This window comes from Benincasa hispida, chromosome 2 (genome assembly GCF_027475165.1).
Source record: "Benincasa hispida cultivar pf3 chromosome 2, pf3_genome.v1.1, whole genome shotgun sequence".
NCBI classification, from domain to species: Eukaryota; Viridiplantae; Streptophyta; class Magnoliopsida; order Cucurbitales; family Cucurbitaceae; genus Benincasa; species Benincasa hispida.
The window spans coordinates 60,780,380-60,797,541 of record NC_143479.1 but is presented as its reverse complement, the minus strand read 5'-3'; positions in this window follow the sequence as shown (position 1 = coordinate 60,797,541).

Here is a 17,162-nt window from a genome sequence, read left to right as displayed (position 1 = left end):
AAAAGCAATAGTTATTTTTGTGCAAATTAAACTCACACTTAGTTAAAATCAGTAGTCGGATTGTCTAAGTTAAGAAACCCTTAGATAGAACATTTTGTGGGAGGTACTTGGGGTATATGATACTTCAATTAAACCTCTACATGTTTATCCCTAAAAGTTTACACTGTGAGATCTATCTTCGGCCTCGGGGCACCCTGATCGAGGAGAAAGGGGGCTCGACGGGAAGAGGATTGTAAACAAGTTTCAAATTCAAACATCAAATTTGATCAAAAGTGTACCCTTAAAAGATGGTGTTTGGATAGGTCAATACCAAAGTGAATGGAAAGAATGTTCATAGTAAGTAGGAGCGGGACGTGTGACAACATATCCCACAGTGTCTCTCATTAGGTTGGATAACGTTTTGTGTATCGCCTCGAGGCACCCTGAGAGTTTCCCCTTAAAAAATGGCAATATTTGCACAACTATTTATTTGATGTCCTGAAAAGCATAAAGTTGCTTTAGTATCTTGTCCTAACCTACTTTATCCCTACGGTGAGTGTGTTAGGGCGGGAATCTAGGGCCTAAAATGAGGGGTTACACTTACGCGGAATTGTTAAGGTTGTAAACGAATTCTGGATCAAAAAATGAGGACTGTTAGAGTCAGTTACAAGAGTTGTTTTTATCTAATGGTTGAGAATGTCTCATCCCAGTGAAGGGGCATTTGATCACCCCAACAGTGAATTTTTCCCTGCCTCGCTGGGGCATCATTGCAAAAAAGATTTCATTTCACTTAGGGTACAATAGAACTATTTTGTTAAAACCTAAAATTGGTGTTAAAAGTTGTAACGCAAGTAAACTTATTAAGTTTGTTCTTGTTTTCAGAAAATTATAAATTATGGCAACTTCTACTTTAGCGTTTTTAGCCGTCAACAAACTAACTGGCAAAAACTACGTTAGTTGGAAGAACTTAATAAAAACAATACTTATCATCAATGAACTCCGATTCGTCTTTACGGAGGAGTGTCCTCCTATTCCACCTCTCACTGCCACTCAAAATTTTTGAGACACGTATGAGTGATGACACGGGTTAACGAAAAGGCTCAAGCATACATTTTGGTCAGCCTGAATGACATCTTGGCCAAGAAGTATGAGCTTTATTGCATGTGAGATCATGAAGTCCCTGAAGGGAATGTTCGGACAATCGTCCGGGCAACTCAAGCATGACACTCTTAAGTGCATCTTCAACTCCAAAATAAAGTAAGGTACATTTGCTCGAACATGTTCTGAATATGATGGTCCATTTTAATGTGGTTGAGAAGATGAAGCTGGGCTCGCATCGATGAAGGCAGCTAGGTTAGCATTATTCTAGCGATGTTTGCAGAAAGCTGCTTGCACTTCGTAAGCAACGTTGTTCTAAACAGGGTTTATTACACTCTTACAACTCTTCTTATTGAGTTGCAGACGTTCCAATCCGTGCTGAAAAGCAAGGGGAAGACAGTTGAAGACTGGAAGCGGAACTGCCCATGCTGGTTAAAAAAGAGGAAGAAGACAAAGGCCAAGTCCAAACAAGGTAAATATGATCTACTGGTTTTGGAGACTTCTTTAGTAGAGACTGATGATTCTGCCTGGATTATAGACTCTGAGGCCACTAACCATGTTTGTTCTTCTTTCCAGGGGATTAGATCTTGACAACAACTTGAGGCTGATGAGATGATGATGCAAGTAGGCACCGGGCATATTGTCTCAGCTGTGGCAGTGCGAGGCCTACGGTTGACTTTACTGGTGTTGAGGTGATGTTGAGATATGTTCAACATTACTGGAAAATAATTTGTATGTGTTAAGTGAAGGAAATCAAACATGAGGATTTCCATGAGCAGCGGAAGGGATCGTTCCAAATTCCAATCTTAATTGAACACAAACAATTACAGTCTTAAAACGGAAACAAACATGTTGTGCAACAATAGAAATTACAGCATGCTAAACGATGATACAAGGGATAGAAGATGCATACCAAGAACCATTCTTCTGTTGGATCGATATGGCAACCCTAGAGGGGGTGAATAGGGTTTGATTAAACTTTGTTTTTTAAATTAACCCAATTAAACTAATTAATACACTTTTTATAAATAATAAGAAAAATTCAAATTATGTAACAAATAAGATGACAAAAAATGTGATAATTTAATTCTATCAAATTTTAGCAAATAAATAAGAACAAACTAAAACATACAATAAATTGCTTAAATTAATTGCAAAAATAAAAAGGAAAGAGAGAAAAGAAAACACCGAAATTTTTATAATGGTTCGGTCAAACTTGACCTATTCCACTTCCCAAGCGCCTCTTGGGAATTTGAATAAAATCTTTTCAACTCTTTCTACGGATTAAAGTCCAACCGTTACACCACCGCTCCTTTTACGGGTTCAAGACCAAACCCGATTCTTTCTACGGTTTAGGATCAAACCATTACAAATGTTGGAATTTTTTAAAAAAACAATACAACTCTCACTAGAGTGGATTTATAAATTTAAGCATTCAACAAATTTATCCTCACAATACAATAACACTCTCTCAAGAATAAGATGAAAAGAAAAAACATTGGGAGCTTAGAGAGAGCAACAATGGAATTTTGAGTTTTGGAAAATTATGAAATGTAAAATTTGTTGGTTTAAAATTTGAAAAAGAAGATGGTATATATAGAGATGGAAAAATTTTTAGAAACCACAATTAATTTAGACCATTGGATTTTGGAAAAGAAAAATCAATGGTGGAGATTTTAAACTAAACTAGTCGTTACATACAAACAAAATATAATATTAAATTTCTTTTTTTTTAATTCATTTTCTTTTTAAAATTAATCCAAAAAATAAAAAAAAAACATACCATGTGTCAAAAACTAGCCATTAGACACAAACATAAAATAATATTAAATTCATTTTCCTTTTAATTCATTTTCTTTTTAAATTTATTGTTTTTAAAGTCAATCCAAAAATAAAAAACATACCATGTATAAAAAAGTAGCCGTTAGACACAAACATAAAATAATATTAAACTTATTTTTCTTTTAATTCATTTTGTTTTTAAATTCATTTTTTTTAAAGTCAATCCAAAAATAAAAAACATACCATGTGTAAAAAACTAGTCGTTAGACACAAACATAAAATAATATTAAATTTATTTTCCTTTTACATTTCTTTTGAATTTCAATTTTTTTTTATTTTAAATCAATCCAAAAATAAAAAGTCCATCATATGTTAATCTCTTAATGATCCACCATTCAACCAATATGCTGCCACATGTCTACATGCAAATGGTCTGGTTATGCCACGTCATTCACCACGGTATTTTCTCTATAGATTTGTTTCGGTCATACCGTCTTCGTTTTAGCTCCGATTTGAGTGATTCAAGAGGTTTTGGAATCGTTGTTTCGAGCTTTATGCTATGGACATATTAAAATACTAAGATTTTCAGTAATTAAAAATTGAGTTTGTTATCATCAAAATATTGATTAATTAATTAATTAATTAAAATTAATTAATATTAGATTAAGGGCCAAAAAGCCAACATCTTCACGAATCCCTCGATAAATCTACAAGTGTCTAAGAACAACAAACTTGAACATAACGACCAATACAACCAACAAACACGAACACAACGAATGCCTAACAGATCCTCGAACTCAATCAAGTCTAAGTCGATCCATGAACTGAGTAAGGACACCACCACAATGGTTACCTTGGTATTTTAAATGTGGGAATCTAGGAGTTATAGACTCGGTATGATCTTACCTTGAGAAAGAGACTGGAGCTCTACGATTGAGTAGATGATCAAGCAAGTAGGAGATAAGAAGCTGATCTATCGTATAAGCGATGTGCTCGGTCGTTTAGTAAACGACAACCTATTGTATAGACTTAGCCACTCGATCGTGTAGCAACGATCAGCTGATTGATTATCATATAGTCAAAGGTAAGCAATCGCTTAATTGATCGTGTACTCTCTCAACAGCTATCGCTTAACTGAATAACTATGCATCATACATTGATAAAAGGTTGATCAGGTACAGGTTGTAGGAGTCCAAGAGGGGTTTATTACCCTTCAGGCGAGAAATTGTTTTGTCTAAGGATTAGTGTCATAAGACACCTGTTGTTGAGAGACTACATGATAGCTGTTGAGAGACTACACGATCAGCTAAGCGATCGCTTACCTTTAACTATACGATAGTTATTCAGCTGATCGTAGCTAAACGATCAAGTGGATAAGTCTATACGATAGGCTGCCATTTACTACATGATCAGACATATTATCTATACGATAGACAACTTCATATCTTCCACTTGCTCGAGCGTCTACTCAATCGTAGACCTCCAGTCTCTTCCTCAAGCCAAGATCATACAGAGCACACAACTCATAGATTCTCACACCGAGAATACCAAGGTAACCATTTTGGTGGTGTCCTCGCTTAGTTCGTGGATCGAGTTAGACCCAATTGGTTCAATGAGCTGTTGGTCATTTTTTGTGTTCATGCTGGTGATCGTGTTGTTCCGATCGTTGCGTTCGAGCATTGCTATTCTTGGACGCTTGTATACTGATCGAGGGATTCATGAAGAATGGTTATTCAAAGGTATGAACGCTTATGTTGGGGTTGATTCCCTAAAGTCTTGTGTCCTGTAGTTTGTAAACAGTTTGTACGAACGCTTGTGTTGTTAATATATGATATTTACTTCACATATTGAATTTTTGCTCAGTTACTTGTTTTATTTACTTTACCACAAACTAATAACACATAAAATCCCTGGTTATCTGTATGTGACTCAACAATGGTGGTGGATCATGTCTTGAGTGATAACCAAAATGGTCTGTAGTATATGGATATAGGAGAAAAATCTTATCCTGGTAATGTTACGAATATAGCCCGCTTTGTGGAATGGCACAAGGGTTGTGACTTGTCACAGATGGCCTGATACTGATAATTCGTGTTGGCGACATGCGAGTGTGGTCGTCCTATACAAAGAGTTTGTATAAGACCTAACCACGAAGTATTAACGTCTCGTTTGTATAACACCGTTCATGATAGAGATTTCACTTCACTAGGATGACCATAGGTAACATTACCTCAGTCCTGAGTGAGTTGGGAACTCCTACCATTGAGGGTGGTCCTTTGATTTGTATGGGTGCGAATGGCCAGGTCGCGATTCAAACCTATAATTTCGGGGATTCGTCTGATTTAAAAGTTGGGAACTTAGCTGCACAAGATGGAATTCACTCCTTCCTCGAGGCAGGGGTAGGTAGATAGATGGCTTCTTTAAGGGCTGATTCCAGGGCTTGAACTATGTGGCATTACAAACCTTCTCCTGGCCCGAGAGGTGTTCACACATAATTGAACTATGTTGTTTTGTTCATTAGAGGAATCAGTGGTACTTAAGGAGTGAGATGTAACTACAGGGGCAAAACGATAATTTGGTCCAGCTTTACTTACGAGCATTTGTGAAGGGTCATCGTACTCATGATTGATTATATCCGATGGACACAGAAATATATCTGTGGTAAGAAGAGTTCAGCTGTTGGTCTTTAGTGGAATGCTTGACAGTTAACGGATGGTGGATCTCGTGGCTTAAGAGTTTAGTCAGCTATTCACGAGTCATTAGAGTTTCGAGCCACAAGTTCATTAGGTCCCCTGGGTAGCTTGCATAAAATCGAGAACCAATGTTTGGGTTAATTTGAAATGTTCAAATTGACAAGAGGAAGTTTGATTATATATGACATAATTGGACTGATTAATTATATATGATATAATTGGCTAAATGTATGAGATACATTATTTTGGAGGAAATTAGATATAAATATGATTTATATCAAGTAGAAGAGAAAATACTATAGTAAATATGTGATATCAAACTATAGGTTAAAAATATAATATGATTATATTTATTATTAATTAGTTGATTAATTATATGATAATTAATCCAAAAATTCACGTTCGAACGTGGGTTAGTGGGGCAGCGTTGGTTATGTAACCAATGAATTAAAATGAAAATAGTTTTCATTTTGATCAATCGTCCAAAAGAATTTGAAAGAGTGCGTTGTTGAAAAAGAAAATGATCACTTAAGAATTTCGAGAGCCTATACGATAGTCCTCTCCACCTAAACGATCTTCCTCCCCGTTCCTAAACGATCGCACACTATTTCCTACATGATTGCATAGCTTCTCTAAACGATCGTATACCATTACCTAAATGATCGTTCAGTAAAACTACACGATCATGTAGCTTCTAAACGATAAGCATTCTGCTATGCGATAGCGCTTTTTCCCTCTTACTTGATTATCACCTACATGATTCATGTTTCTCCTTCCTCTACCAAATTCACCAAAGACCACGCTTTAGTTCTCACTCCGAGAATACTCGGGGCTCTTTTCTGGTGGTGTCGTCCCCGTGGCGTTCGTGTTCGTGTGGTTGTTCGTGTTGTTTTTGTTGACGCTACTGTTGGGCATTGGTAGATCGCTTTGAGGGTTCCGCTACTTAGAGTGCTGAAGGTTAAAGAACGTATTCAACTGGTATGGCACCCTTTCCCTTATTATTTTGTTGTTCATAGTATTCTGATAATTAGTGTTTGTTTGCATAACTGTATGTTTCGAATGTATAATGTGTATTTCAGTCACAGTGAGATCGGAGCAATCCGAACGTGCTCAAAATTGATAGAACCCTCTCTTTGTCTTAGGTCGACGGATCTTCTCCATTGAAAGATCCCTTATATGGATAATACACATTCCAGTTCTATGAGCCTAATTCTAATTGTTTTGTTCCGAAGCAAACCAGGGGGCGGTTTGTCCTATTCAGATATTCACGACCAAGAAACACTGGATTCTCTTTCGGGTAAGCCCTGATCCCCATGAGCGACTACGCCGATCTTTATATGTTTTGGCCACGTCTGTTTTCGCTCCGAAGAGGAAGGTTTAGATCTTTCAATCTTATGTCGTGAGGGATGTGACCTATGTTCCTTCAATTGGTATCAGAGCCAGGTTCTGATACTCTGACTTCATCTGTTGCAACGAAATGACATATACATTCATGGTGGGTGCATTTCTACGTTGTTTATTTGTTAAACTTGTTGTGGATGTGCGGATCAATGGATGTTTTCGGGATGATTAGCCTCGGTTTGATTTAGATCCTTTTACATTTGCGATTGTTTGTAAGGGCCCCTTCATTTTTGGGCATTAATGATCGTTATCGAGTCTGTATTCAAAGTTTGTCTGAAGTTGAGTCCTTTGAAGAAGCAGATTTGTGCAAGCGTTGCATAAGAGTGGTACGCGATCTATGCAAGCGTTGCAGTTCTTTGAGGAAAGAGGCGATCTAGGGTTGATCGCATCGTACAGAAGATGTGGTACGCGATCACTGTTGATCGCATCATAAAGATGTTGGAGTACGCAATCGCTAATGAACGCATTGGTCAAACAAAGGGGTATGTGATGAAGAGTTGATCGTATCGTTTTGACGATCGGGTACACGATTGTTGAGTATCGTGTCGTGTAGACGATGAGATGCTCGCGGATCATTTAACACGTGCGCGCGCTAGACAATCATTTAGGTTAACAAGCTTCATTGCTTAGTAACTAACTAAACGATCACTTAATAATGCACGGTAAATCGTTTACCTGTCATCACGCTACGCGATTGCATAGACGATTAGGCTTCGCAGCCTCGTCGTCGTCTACGCGATCGTTTACTTATGCTCCTATCGGCTAGTGCGTGTTGAACGATCGTCTACCTGCTGCAGTTTACTACACGATAGAGACCTCCTGGCGGTTCAAGACCCGGTTCGCCTGTGAACTCGTTTACTCGATGAAAAATGTAATAGATAGGGTTTTTTCATTTCGATTTTTGTAAAGTCTCATCTCGGTCCATTAATCCTTTATTTATTACATGTGATGTATGTTTTTTATATATCATATGGTATGCACATATAGTAAATCCCACCTTAGGTTATGCAACGGTCATGCATCATCTCTTTATTGTAATTGTTATAATTTAAAGAAGCATGATTTAATTATGTAAGAGCATGCTCATGCATCATATAATATAAGAGTTATATTTATGCATGCATAAAAAGCATTGACATGCATCATCTTTATATTATAATTGTTATAGTATAAGAGTGAATGATAGCATGTTTGCTTGGTTGTTACGCATTATATAAAAGTTATATATAGTAATGACCAGAAATTGTATAAAGCATAACATATAGGTTACTTTATAAATGTTATAAACACCTCATTGTGCGCAATGTTTTTAGTTGTTTCTTTTTAAAAGTTAAAGAGAAATTAGAACTAAAAGAAATAAGAAAGACATGCATGCTCACATAGGTTTAATTCATGGTTTTAAAGTTTTTACAATTTGGATCACATAGACCTAAGATCACGGTTCTAATATGATTAGAAACCCTAAGGCTTTAATCTTTTAATTAGTTTAATAGGATTAAATTGACTAATAAAAGGATAAAGTGTAGCAAATCTATCTATAAGGGACCTTTTGTCTAAGGCGGGTTCTGTCTAGGCTGGGGTATTGAAGTTGACGGAAACGTAACACCCCTACCTGGGAACTTACCTGGAAAGGTGAATTAGATAGATTTGATGTATGCATGCAAGTTAAGGACAGTCCATTAAAATATTTAAATGTGACTACTTGAACTTGTTCATATTTCATATACAAACATTGTTTATGAGCAGAGTTTAAAAAGATGACTTAGACTAAAATCAGTAGCCGGATTGTCTAGGTAATGAATCCCTAGGTAGAAGATTCAGTGAGAGGTACTTGGGGCATGAGATGCTTCACTTAAACCTTTCACGTTTCTCTTAAATAGTCCACACCATGAGATCTGCCCTCGGCCTCGCGACACCTTTAGCGTGTCCCCCTAACGAATGGTGTTTAGGTAGGTTAATATCAAGGTGGATGGAGAGAGTGTTCATAGTAAGTGGGAGCGGAAAGTGCGACAGCATATCCTTCGGTCTCCCTCGTTAGGTTGAATAAAGTTACTGCGTATCCCCTCGAGGCACCCTGGGAGTATCCATCTAAATGATGGTAGTTATGCGCGTTTCTTTATTTGATCTCCTGTAAGAGGATAAGGTAACTTAGTCTCCTGTCCTAATTTGCTTCTTCTCTACGATGGGCTCATTAGGGCGGGACTCTGGCACCGAAAGCAAGGGATTACACTTACGCAGAATAGTTAAAGATTAACGATTCTAGACCGAAAAATGGTGGTTGTTAGGTTCAGTTCCAAGAGTTGGTTTTGCCTAATAGTTGAGAATGTCTCATCTCAATGAAAGGGCAACTAATCACCCCACCGGTGACGTTTGTCTTGCCTCACTAGGGCATCATTGCAAAATAGAAGTCTATAACTTAGGGTACTTGAAACAGTGTTGCAAAACTGATTGGTTTAAAAGTGGTTTAGCAAAATCTAATAAATCCATGTCCGTATTTTCAGCAACATTTTCAAAATGGCAACAGCTATGTTAGCATTGCTAAGCGCCGAAAAACTTACTGGCGATAATTTCGCAACATGGAAACACATGTTCACAGCGATCCTAATCATCGAGGATCTCATATTCGCTCTCACGAAGGCTTGTCCTCCTATTTCAGCTCCAAATGTCACTTGAAATGTTCGGGAGAGATACGAGTGATGGACAAGGGTGAATGAGAAGGCCCAAGCCTACGTCTTGGCAAGTCTTTCTACAGTCTTGGCCAAGAAATATGAGCCTATGGTCTCAACGCGTGAGATCATGGAGTCCCTGCGGGGGATGTTTGGACAACCGTCTGAACAGCTTATGCATGAGGCTCTTAAATACATATTCAACTCCAAAATGGAAGAAGGCACCTCTGTTCGTGAACATGTGCTAAACATGATGATCCACTTTAATGTGGCAGATTTGAATGGGTCTACCACCGATGAGGGCAACCAAGTTAGCATAATCCTGCATTCTTTGTCGACGAGCTTCCTGCACTTTGTTAGCAATGTGATTCTTAACAAAGTGAAATATAACCTTACAACTCTCCTCAACGAGTTGCGGACATACCAATCTTTACTGAAAAGTAAGGAGAGGAAGAAGGGTGAGGCAAATGTTGCTTCATCCTCCAAGACGTTCCATAGAGGTTCGACCTCAGGAACGAAGTCTGCACCTTCTACTTCTAACTCTGTAAAGGGGAAGAAGAAGAAGGGTGGTAAGGGAAAAGGGAAGAAACCTGCTAACCCACCGCCTGTCGCACCAAGGAGGTGTCCACAGGTTGCTAAAGGAAAGTGTTTCTACTACCACGAGGATGGACACTAGAAGAGGAACTGTCCTCGGTATTTGAAAGAGAAGAAAGCAGCCAAGGCCGATAAAGGTAAATGTGATTTACTTGTGCTTGAAACTTGTTTATGGAGAATGATGATTTTGCCTGGATAATTTATTCGGGCGCCACTAACCATGTTTGTTCTTCTTTTCAGGCGATTAGATCTTGGCGACCGTTGGAGGCTGGTAAGATGACGATACGAGTAGGCATCGGGCACATCGTCTCAGCTATGGCAATGGGAGAACTCCAGTTAGCTTTCCATAATAGGTTTCTTATTTAAAATGATGTATATATTATTCCCGAACAAAAGAGGAACCTCATTTCTGTAAAGTGTTCATTGCAATGTAAATATACTATCTTTTTTAATGTGGATAAAGAGTTTATTCATAGAGATGGTGTTTTTATTTGCACAGCAAATATGGAATCAAATTTATATATGCTAAGGTCGTTAACCATTAATTCCCTCCATAATATTGAATTGTTCAGAACTGTCGTAACTCAATCAAAACGTCGCCAAATTTCTCCAAAAGATGGTGTTTTTGGCATCTACGTTTAAAGGACATCAATCTCAATAGGATTGAGATATTAGTGAAGAATGGACTTCTAAGTGAGTTAGAAGAAAATTCTTTACGAGTGTGCGAATCTTGTCTTGAGGGTAAGATGACTAAACAACATTTTACTGGAAAAAGTTATAGAGCTAAGGAGCCTCTTGAGTTAGTACATTCTGACCTTTGTGGTCCTATGAACGTGCGAGCCCGAGGTGGCTATGAATATTTTATCAATTTTACCGATGATTACTCAAGATACGGGTATGTTTATCTTATGCAATAGAAGTCTGAATCCTTTGAAAATTTCAAAGAGTTCAAATCTAAAGTTGAAAACGTATTAGATAGACAGATTAAAACACTTCGATCGGATTGAGATGGAGAGTTTTTCGACTCGGTATTCCAGGACTATTTGATAGAACATGGAATCGTTTCCCAACTCTCAGTGCCAGGTACACCTCAACAGAATGGTGTAGCAGAGAGGAGAAATAGAACCTTGTCAGACATGGTTCACTCGATGATGAGTTACGCTTCCTTACCGAACTCCTTTTGGGGTTTCGCAGTGGAGACTGCGGTATATATACTTAACTGTGTTCCCTCCAAGAGTGTTGCAAGAACACCTCTAGAGTTGTAGAACAGGCGTAAAGCTAGTTTACGTCACTTCCGCATTTGAGGTTGCCCTACACATGTGCTTGAGGCTAATCCCAAGAAGTTGGAACCACGGTCAAGGTTATGCCTCTTTGTAGGCTACCCCAAAGGTACATGAGGGGGTTATTTTTATGATCCGACGGAAAATAGGGTGTTTGTTTCAACAAACGCTACTTTCCTGAAGAAGGATCATATAAGGGAGCACAATTGTGTTGCGTGAGCTTTCCAATGAAACTACTAAAACTTCAACAAGAGTTATTGAAGAGCCTGCTACATCAACAAGAGTTGTTAATGGGATTTCATCCAGTAGGGTGGTTTCACCTTAAGAGTTAAGGGAACCTCGACGTTGTGGGAGGGTTGCGAACCCATCTGTTCGCAATCTGGGTTTCATAGAAATCCTTGCTATTGTAGCAGATGGCGACGTTGAGGATCCGTTGTCTTATAAGAAGCGATGGAAGATGTTGACTGGAATGAATGGGTCAAGGCCATGGATCTCGAAATGGAGTCGATGTACTTAACCTCAGTACGGGATCTTGTAGATCAGCCTAATGGGGTTCACCCTATAGGTTGTAAATAGATCTACAAGTGCAAATGAGGTACTGATGGGAAGGTACAGACCATCAAGGTTCGACTTGTGGCAAAGGGTTATACCCAGGTAGAGGGAGTCGACTATGAGGAGACTTTCTCGCCTGTTGCCATGTTAAAAGTGATCTATATCCTCCTGTCCACTGTAACTTATTATAATTATGAGATTTGGCAGATGGACGTCAAGACAGCATTTCTGAATAGCAATCTTGAGGAGACCATTTACATGGTGCAACCAAAGGGATTCAGAGCCCAAGGTCAAGAGCAAAAGGTTTGCAAACTGAATCGTTCCATTTATGGACTGAAACAAGCATCTCGATCTTGGAAAATACGGTTTGATACTGCGATCAAGTCGTATCGCTTTGACAAAAATGTTAATGAGCCTTATGTCTAAAGAATATCATCAACGCTTCAATAGTCTTCTTAGTATTGTATGTAGATGATATCCTACTCATTGGGAATGATGTAGTTCTACTGACTGCAGTTAAGAACTGGCTAGTGACCTAATTCCAAATGAAAGATTTGGGAGAGGCTCAGTTTGTTCTGGGTATACAGATCTTTCAGGATCGTAAGAACAAAGTGCTAGCACTGTCTCAGGCATCGTACATTAACAAAATGTTGCTAGAGTACTCGATAAAGGACTCCAAGAAGGGACTACTGCCGTTTAGGCATGGAATAACGTTGTTTAAAGTCATGTGTCCTAAGACGCCTCAAGAGGTTGAAGAGATGAGACGGGTCCCATATGCGTCTGTCGTTGGCAGTTTAATGTACGCAATGCTCTGTACTCGTCCAGACATCTAGTACGTTATGGGCATAGTCAGTAGGTATTAGTCTAACCCAGGCCAGGGTCACTGGACCGCAGTGAAGAACATTCTCAAGTATCTTCAGAGAACGAGCGACTATATGCTCGTGAATGGTTATAGGGATTTGATACTTACAGAATACACAGATTCTGACTTTCAGACTGATAAGAACTCTCACAAGTCCATATCAGGTCAGTCTTTACTCTTAACGGAGAAGTTGTAGTATGGCAAAGCACTAAGCAGGGGTGCATCGCCAACTCCACTATGGAGGGGAGTACATAGCGGCTTGGGAAGCTGCTAGGGAGGCCATCTGGCTGAAGAAGTTTTTGACAGACTTGGAAGCTGTTCCAGATATGTCTAGGCTTATTACCCTCTATTGTGATAATAGTGGAGCTGTGGCGAACTCCAAGGAGCCGAGCAGTCAATGGCGCGACAAATAAATAGAGCAGAAGTATCATATGATCCACGAAGATCGCTTAAGAGCACAATATTACTGACCCATTTACGAAAGCTCTCACGGCTACAGTATTTGAGGGTCACCTACGGAGCATGGGTCAACAGGATCGCCCGCAGTTGGACTAGGGCAAGTAAGAGATTTTCTTGTACTAGACTTTTATGCCCTAGTTTCTTTTTTTGTACTAGTTTATTGTACACCTCACTTCGCTTTAGGAAAAATGAGAGATTGTTGAAGTTGATGCCCTAAAGTCTAGTGTTCTGTAGTTTATAAACAGTTTGTACGAACGCTTATGTTGTTAATATATGATATTTACTTCACATCTTGAATTTTTGTTCAGTTACTTGTTTTATTTGCTTTACCACAAACCAATAAACATAAAATCCCTGGTTATCTGTATGTCACTCAAGCATGTATGTGGTGACATATAAGTGGATCATGTCTTGAGTGATAGCTAAAATGGTCTGTAGTATATGGATATAGGAGGGAAACCTTATCCTGGTAACATTACAGATGTGGCCCACTTTGTGGAATGGTCAGAAGCTTTGTGACTTGTCACAGATGGTTTGATCCTGATCATTCGTGTTGGGGACATGCGAGCGGAGGCATCCTATACAAAGAGTTTATATAAGACCTGACCACGAAATGTTAACGTCTCTTTATATAACACCGTTCATGACAGAGACTTCACTTCACTAGGATGACCATAGGTAACATGACCTCAATCCTGAGTGAGTTGGGAACTCCTGCCATTGAAGAAGATCCTTTGATTTGTATGGTGCCAGTGGCCAGGTCGCTGATTCAAACCTACCATTTTGGGGATTCGTTTGATTTGGGAGCTGAGAACTCAGCTACACAAGATAGAAATATACTTACGAGTATATGTGAAGGGTAATTTGGGCAACACGGTAATTTTGGGCAACACGGTAATTTGGCTCAACTGTACTTACGAGTATCTGTGAAGGGTCATCGTACTCATGATTGGTTATATACGATGGACACAGAAATATATTTGTGGTAAGAAGAGTTCAGTTGTTGGTCTTTAGTGGAATGGCTGACAGTTAATGGATGGTGGATCTCGTGGTTAAAGAGTCTAGTCAGCTATTCACGAACCGTTGGAGCTTCGAGCCAAGGTCTATTAGGTCCCCTAGGTAGCTTGGATAAAGTCGAGAATCAGTGTTTGGGTTAATTTGAAATGTTCAAATTGACAAGAGGAAGTTCGATTATATATTATATAATTGGACTGGTTAATTATATATGATATAATTGGTTACATGTATGAGATACATTATTTTGGAGAAAATTAGATATAAATATGATTTATATCAAGTAGAGGAGAAAATACTATAGTAGATATGTGATATCAAACTATATATTAAAAATATAATATGATTATATTTATTATTAATTAGTTGATTAATTATATGATAATTAATCCAAAAATTCACGTTCAGACGTGGGTTAGTGGGGCAGCGTCGATTATTGTAACTCATGAATTAAAATGAAAATAGTTTTCATTTTGATCAATCGTCCAAAAGAATTCGGAAGAGCGCATTTTTTAAAAAGAAAATGATCGCTTAAGAATTTCGAGAGCCTATACGATAGTCCTCTCCGCCTAAACGATCGCATACTATTTCCTACACGATTGCATAGCTTCTCTAAACGAACGTATAGTATGCCAATTTTGTAAAACGATCGTATACCATTTATAAAACGATCGTTCAATAAAACCTACACGATCGTGTAGCTTCTCCTAAACGATAAGCATTCTGCTATGCGATAGCACTTTTTCCCTCCTACTTGCTTATCGCCTACACGATTCGTGTTTCCTTCTTCCTCTACCAAATTCACCAAAGACGACGTTTTGGGTTCTCACTCCGAGAATACCTAGGGCTCTTTTCTGGTGGTGTCGTCCCCATGGCGTTCGTGTTTGTGCAGTTGTTCGTGCTATTTTTGTTATAGCTGCTACTAGGCATTGGTAGATCGCTTGGAGGGTTCTGCTTTTTTTAGTGCTAAAATTTGAAGAACGTCTTCAACTGGTATGACACTTTTTCCCTTGTTATTTTGTTGTTTAAAGCATATCGATAATTAGTGTTTGTTTGCATAACTGTATGTTTTGAATGTATAACGTGTATTTCGGTCACGATGAGATCGGAGTGATCTGAACATGCTCGTGGAACTCTTCGATAAGACGTCATTCAGGAAGAATTGACGTGGTTAGTAACACCTGAATCAAGTATCCAGGCAGAATCATCATTCTCTACCAAACACGTTTCCAAGACAAATAAATCATATTTACTGTCTTTAGACTTCTTCCTCTTTTGGAGAGTATTGGGATCAATATTATAATCTAAATAAGCTCCAAGTTCCATTTCAGAGAACAATTCTCGTCGATGAACTTCATCTGAGTCAGCAACACTTGCTTTCTCTTCTACTCCTTTGACATTCAAGAATGATTGGAGATTATTTTAGGAGTTGACACTACTGATTTCTTTTTCATCCATCCCTTTATGCTCGAAAGTATGAACTGACGTTCAAACAATTCTTGCAACGAGTCCATGATCTCACATGCAATGACCATGTTCTCAACCCTTTTGGCCAATGCATCAGGTATGCTAGACAAAATGTGAAGTCGGGCCAATGAATTAGCCTTCATCCACAACTTATATGCATTACGAACATTTCTATGTGCATCAAGGGTCGGGACTTGATGAAACTCCTCAACCATGACAAACTTGAGTTCGTTTACAACGAAATATGTTTTAACGGACTCTTTTCAATGTATGTAATCGGTCAAGTTAGAGGTAACTAACGGGAAATCATTCATGTTGTTGAAAAAGAAACACATTGATCTACATTAGATTTTAGCAAATACTCATGAAAAAACAACATCCAATATGGTTTAGCAAAACTTAAATGAACCCCGTGTGACATCTAGTTTCGCAATGACGCTTCAAATGTTTAGGAAAAAACCCACCGAAGGGTAGTAAATTTATCCCTCCTCAGAATTGAAACATTCTCAACCAGTCATTAATACCAGAACAACTCTTGCTCTTATAATGACTAGCCATCATTGATTTGGTCAAGAAATCATTAACTTGCTTAACAATTTCCCGTAAACGTGACCCTTCATTTTAGGCCCTAGAGTTCTGCCCCAAGCAGCCAATCTGAAAGGAAAAAAATCAATTGGGGAAAATCTAAAGCGACCCTATCCATTTCTAGAACCTTGATATTGACCAACCGCACAAAAGCCATTCGAAGGGGGACGCTCTAAGGGTGCCATGAGGAAGTGCAAGAAAATCTCACGGTGCGAACCAATGAAGGAGACCGCAGGACATGTTGACACACATCCTTCACCCACTTACTATAAAACTCTCTCCGTCCACCTTGATATTGACTCAGCAAACACCATCTGAAGGGGGATGCTCCCAGGGCACCACGAGGCCAAGCATAAATCTCACAGCGTGAACATTCAGGGAGAAACGTGAGTGGAATCATTGACATATCATATATATCTCTTCCTCCCACTGAGTATTTTATAACATAGGGTTTAGTTTACTTAGATAAAACACGGCTAAGAATTTTAACTAAGTGACTTTTTAGGTTTCCCGAAAAGTAACTCTTACTTTGGAAGTTTAACAACTTTTGATCATCATTCGTAAACTCTTTAACAAAGTCTTTGATCAACTGTCACATGCTTGCAGAAAATTTATCTAATTCACCTTTCCAGGTAGGGGCGTTCCATTTCCGTCAGCTTAAATACCCCAACCCAGATAGAACCTGCCTTAGATAAAAGGTCCCTTATAGATAGATTTAATAAAATTTAAT